Source organism: Notamacropus eugenii, chromosome 5 (assembly GCF_028372415.1).
Source record: "Notamacropus eugenii isolate mMacEug1 chromosome 5, mMacEug1.pri_v2, whole genome shotgun sequence".
Lineage (NCBI taxonomy): Eukaryota > Metazoa > Chordata > Mammalia > Diprotodontia > Macropodidae > Notamacropus > Notamacropus eugenii.
This window is the reverse complement of record NC_092876.1, coordinates 389,487,072-389,493,379: the sequence shown is the minus strand read 5'-3', so window position 1 is coordinate 389,493,379 and position 6,308 is coordinate 389,487,072. Positions and strand designations below refer to the sequence as shown.

The 6,308-nt window shown below is 33.7% G+C and overlaps 1 long non-coding RNA gene across 1 annotated transcript; it reads right to left on the bottom strand.

Annotated features, from left to right (window-relative positions):
- Nucleotides 1–417: 417 nt before the first annotated feature.
- LOC140503055 (uncharacterized) lies at nucleotides 418–5,593 on the bottom strand. The gene is made up of 3 exons (XR_011966691.1): nucleotides 5,496–5,593; nucleotides 2,214–2,428; nucleotides 418–618 (listed from the first exon to the last, which is right to left on the bottom strand). It is a non-coding gene; the product is annotated as an uncharacterized lncRNA (long non-coding RNA).
- Nucleotides 5,594–6,308: the final 715 nt, after the last annotated feature.

The window sequence follows — 6,308 nt, the reverse complement described above, 5'->3', positions numbered from 1 at the left end:
TATACATACATACATATATATACATTTATATGTATAAATATTTATTAAGTACCTACTCTGTACAGAACCTTCTGCTTGATATTGGAAGAGATATAGTTTAAATAAGACATTTCTTGTTATCGAACTTCTTGTGAAACTTAGATTTTAATAAGGAAAGGGGAAAAAGAGAGTAGAAAATATTGAATGGTAAGTGCATTAAACATTTATGAAACAAAATGTTTTAGTTGAAGTATGAGGGCAGAAGGTTGCTACCAATACTTGAGTTCAGGCTGCCATTAACCTCACAATGGCTTTAACCCAAATTACTGCAATCAAGACCCGTCATAATACTCAAAGGCAGGGGATGTCAAAAACATTTCTTAAGAGAGAATAAGGTGTGTTATTGCTGAAGAGTGCAGAGAAACCTGATTAGCTTTCTTGTTTTATTTTAAATAAAAGGTTAGTGCCCTTTGGCCAAAATCTTTATGATCCTTATACCACGCTAGTGTGAAGCAGTTCTGTCCTTTGGTAGGGTACTTACCTCTATTTTCTACTTTCCTGATGTCTAAAAAATGAATTTCGTTGTCCCTTGCTGTGCCCTGCTTTGCTTCATTATTCTCAGAAAGAATTTAGGTAGTTCTAAAGAAAAGATGAAGAGAGGGAAGAAAGATATATCCTTTTTTAGAGTGGGCACTGTTTTCCTCATTGTATGCACATCCCCAGCATAGCATAGTGCCTGGTACATAGTAGAGGTTATGCTTGTTACTTGGTTAGAAGAGAAAAATCAAGAATAAAAATATTCTGGGAGAGTAAGGTAAAAAAACAACCTAAAACTTGACTGAGAATACAGAGGCAATTAGTATTAAATAAGGTAACTTGCAAAGTTATAGCTAGAGTGAAGTGAGTAGAATTTTCCTCCAAATCACCAAAATTTGGAGGGAACAAAAGCATACTTTAGTTAAACCCAGTCTTCTAATGCCTTTTTTTTTCTTTTCTGGGAAGCAGCATTCCCTCAACAGTATGTACTATCCACAGTTCTTTTTCTTGGGGCTGTTATAAGAGTTTCTTCCTGCCATGATTAATTTGAGTGCATAGTTAGCCTGCCCCACATGTCAAAATTACAAGTTGCAGCTCTGCACACTATGAGAAATATGTCATCATCATTTACTTACAAAAGAGATGAATTAGGGACTAATTTTACACATTCTAAAATGATTCTTTACAAAAACTAATACTGCCACTATATTCCTTTATATAGTTGTCCCCATGGTCCATTTTAAACGGGCCTTAATTTACTCCTAATTTTTCAGGAACAAATAAATTGCCCAAACTACACATCTGTACTCTAAACAGCTGTCAGTATATGCAAATTATATGCATGTATATTTGTTGCTTGCTTACTTCAGGTATCTAGACACAATCTCATAGGAAATTCTAGTGGAAACAAGTCTTGTGAAAGATAGTACTTACTTCAAAGTCTTATTTGCTTTTACAAGGAAAGCTCATAATAAACATTAAAATGCTGTAGAAAATCATAATCCAGGTATAATTATTCTATTATCATTATTATAATGTTTTATTTTCAGTGCCATGTGGGAACCGGAGAGTTGTGCTGGAGACTCAAAAGTGTTACAAGAAGGTAGTATAGACTATTGGATTATTCAGGTTCCCTCATTTTTTTTAATTAAAAAATGTCAAGCATTTTTTTTCAAAATCTAAATTTATGGTTCAGCCTTTTAAAAATATATTTTGGGAGATTTTCATCACTGGCTATTCAAATTTAGTTATGTTTTCACTCTTATGAGTGAAAAATATCTACCTTTGGAATCAATTTCTTTATGTAACAATGTCATATTATACCATATGACTCGTTCACTTTAGCTAGTAACACCTCTAAAATTTACCAGGGAATAGAATCTATTACAATAATGTCACAACCCACTGGCAAGTCATGCCAATTATCTTTTTTTATTAGCTGTTTAGGGAAAGGATTCTGGCACCAGCCATGAGATAAAAATTGCATCATTTTAAATTGTACATAACATCTCATAAAATAAATTTAGTAGTAATTTGCTCTGTCTGGTACAATACATAAAATAATTTTGTTTAGAGATATGATGATTGTCACTTGTACCTGACAGACCCAGCAGATCTGAGTACATAGTATGTGTTTTAGAGTTGCAGTATAATTTCTGTGGGTGCACTATGCCCTCCTTCTTCATCCCATCTCATACCTTCTCCAGTAGATTATTCTTTCACCAATGGCATCTTTTAATCCATAGGTCATTCCATGTTGCAACTTTCTTTCTCAAAAAGAGAACATTAAGTATTCTTTGACATTTTATTTTATATGAAATCTTAAAATATTTTATCGTTAAGTCTCTTGAAATTAAACGTTTAAGATTTTTTCCCAAACACGTATATTTCTTCCAATTGAATTATGTTCATCCTGGGGGAAAAAGGACAAATTTAATTAAATTATCACACTCTCTACTGTCCCTGGTGTACATGTGTGTATGAATTCTAAATTTCAAGCAAGGACATGTGATGTATTAGGAATGTATCCCTAATATGGAAATATCCCTAAATATAATGCAATATTAACATAAAGTTAGAAAGGACAAGGGTATACAGTGTGTTCAAGGAATATTATCATATCCCTAATATGGAAATATTAGACCCTATTTTTATGATGCCTTACTTTGAAAGTAAAAGTTTTTATTTTTCAAAGTTAATGTTTTAATCTATTTGATGCTTCCTAATATAGTCTTCTAAATGTGATCCACAACAACACAAGATGGTTTGGCCTCATAGTCCATACATTAAAAATTAAATTTATGAAAATAACTGGTGTCTAGACTACGGAATATAGTTCACCAAGATGGTCTATCACATATGTAACATTAGACAAGCACCGCAGATTAAAAAATGAACTCATCTCAGAAATAAATAAAAAGATTCCATTTTATAAATTTCCATGATTCTCCCTTAATATATCATATTGTACACATCATATTACATTATTTTACATTATACCATATTGTATATCAAACTATATTTATTACATTATGTTGTACTGTGTTATGTCATGTTTTTTTATTATGTCTTATATTAATTATATTATATTACATATAGACACTAATATTTTGTCAGTGATACTAGAAGGTCATGAATCATGAAACATTATAGTATCTGAAAAAGCAAAATTTCAATTTCTCCAAAAGACAATGGAGATAATTTGGTAAAGCACATTACAAACTGTAACTTAGATGTGCAAGGAAGTTGAAAAAACATATCATCTAGGAGATATATGATTGGAAAGTAAGACAGGTCAGTCTTATAAAATTAAAGATAATAGACAGCCAAAGCACTGGTTCCCATATTATATTTGAATGCTAAGAGAAGGGCCTCTGGCACATGTATCTCTTACAGACAATTTATAGAATGACACAAATAGTGATAGAGAACAAAATTCTGTAGATGCTTATTGATGTACACTTGCATGGAGTATTCACATTGATGGGGTCATATAGCCATTGAAAAATGGAAGAATCAGTAATGAAACAATAGGAGGCATCATGTTATTCTAGCAGTATTTGGAATTCACAGGAATTCCTGTCCATTTTGTGAAGACAGTTTCAAAAGATCTCCAGGAATTGAGAATATTCAAAGTATATGTTCCTAACAAATAAACCTTTGAAAAATTTTCAACCTTTCACTCTCTACAGATGTCCCTTTTCCAACTTTCTTGTCTTCTGGTTATATCAAGAATAAAACTTCCATCAGATACTAATGCATTTCTAAAGCTTCTATTTCATTCTTTATCTTTAATCTAAGAGGCCTTAGGAAGTCTGCTAGGTAGAAACAGAGGTTAAAGAGCAAAAACCAAAGGCAGTGTTTACATTAGCTATGAGAACAGGAAGATATTGAACCCATGATGTTCATGAGTCCCACAATAACCAGTGAAATCACCCATTTGAATATTTTAATAGGAGAATCTTGACTCTTTGATTTCAAAGTGTTTCTTATAAGTAATCGATATGCACTCTAACTCCAAGCATTGAAATCGCTTTCTTGTCAGAAAGTTTTATAATAATGACTATACAGCTAGAAATCATATTTCCAGTCTCAGACAGTTGGGTTGGTTGATATCCTTTGTTCCTGAAGAGGACCAGAATGACACCACTATGGTAGAGTCAAGTTTCATTATGTCTGACAATGGTTGATCAGATTAATACAAGCTTAAAATGCTATACCACAGGTCAGGCATAAATAGTCCATATGAACATTTAGGAAGGATACTGCACATTTACACATCCTGAGTTTCCTTTGAGCTGTCTCAATTCTGCTTTGCTCATAGAGCACAGTACATTTTTTTATGTGAGCATGATATGCTGAGCAGGACTGTGTTTGTGTCTCCCATGTCAAACAATCAATTCCCAAATTCTTGAGAGACTTTGAGTGTCCTTTCTATCGCTTCTTCTGACCACCATGTGAACACTTGCTCTATATGAGATCTCCATAAAATAGTCTTTTTGGTAAGCATACATTTTGCATTCAAACAATATGGCCAGGCCATTAGAATTGTACTCTCTGAAGCTTAGTTTGAATGCTTGGCAGTTTAGTTTGAACAAGGACCTCAGTGTCTGATAGCTTATCCTGCCAGGTGATCTTCAGAATCTTCCTAAAACAATTCCAATGGAAGCTAGTCAGTTTCCTGGCATGGGACTAGTAGACTGTCTAGGTTTCACAAGTATACAATAATGAGGTCAGCACCACAGCTCTGTCAACCTTAAATTTGGTAGTCAGTCTAATAATACCTCTTCTCTCTCATACTTTCCTTCAGAGCCTCCCAAATACCAAACTAGCTCTAGAAATGTATGTGTCAACCTCATTATCAATGTCTACATCCCTAGAAAACATACTGCCAAGGTAAGTGAACTTATCCACAACATTCAAAATGTTTCCACATGCTGTAACCAATGGTTCCATGTATGAATGGTGTGATGGTGACTGATAGAGCTCCTGTATGTTCTTGGTGTTAATTGTTAGGCCAAAATTAGCACAAGCAGCAGAGACAATCCATACTTTGTTGCTTCTTAGCCTCAGAGGCTGCATTGAATGCCCAATCATCTGCAAATGGAAAATCATGCACCACCATCCCCTCTACTTTGTTCTTCACTTTAGCCTTTTCAAATTGAAGAATTTACTAACAGTACAGTAGCTGACCCTGATACAATGCTTATCCTCATTGAAAGCATTTGACAATATGGCTGAAAACAACATGCTAAAAAGTATGGGAGCAAGTACACATCCTTTTTTCACTTCACTGGTGACTGGGAAGGCACAAGAGTATTTTTCATTATCTAGAACCTGGGCAAGCATGCCAACATGAAATTGATGTGCAATGCTTATAAACTTCTCTAGGCAACCAAATTTTGACATAATTTTCAGTAAGCCCTCATAACTAACAGTATCAAAGACCTTGGTCAGATCTATAAACTTTGTGTACAAACCTCTCTTCTGCTCCTGGCATTTCTCCTGGATTTCTCGGGCTGCAAACACCATATCAACTCTTCTTTGGCTCTTTCTACATGTATAATAAAGCAGGTGGTTCACTGCAGTAAAAGTAAAAAGAAATCACCTTAAAACCAGAAGAGAAGATAGGAGATATCAAGTTTAAATTTTAATCTTAAAACGTTTTCCTCCTCAAAAATTCCTGATCACTTTTGTGGGAATAAATGTATTCCAATAATGTCTTACTCTGCATTTGTATTGCACTTTAAACTTTGCAATATGTTTCACATGTATTATTTCACTTTAACTATTCTTTGTAAAACAAAATAACTCACTAGAAATTTTATGAGATGCAGTATTACTTTGTTTGAATTATCATGAAAAGTAAAAGTAACAACAGCAGTTCTAGTATGCTTCCATAGCATAGGGTCAAAACAGCACTGGATTTGTACTCAAACTGAATTCAGATCCTGGCTTTGTTCCTCACTGACTATATGACCTCGAGAAAATCATTTCACTTTTTAAGGATCATTTTCTTCTTCCCATAAAACGATGGAATTAATTGGACTCAATGATCTGGTCCATTCTGGCCTTATGTAAACAGGAGGTCATAAAAATTGTAGTGCAACTTAAAATTGTTAAAGTCATCTATCTGTCTATCTATCTATCTATCTATCTATCTATCTATCTATCTATCTATCTACCTATCTATCTATCTGTAAGTTTAGCTATCTACCTACCTATCCATCTCTCTCTATATATACATATATACAGCAGATAAACCACTAAGATTTTGTGCGTATCCATCATTA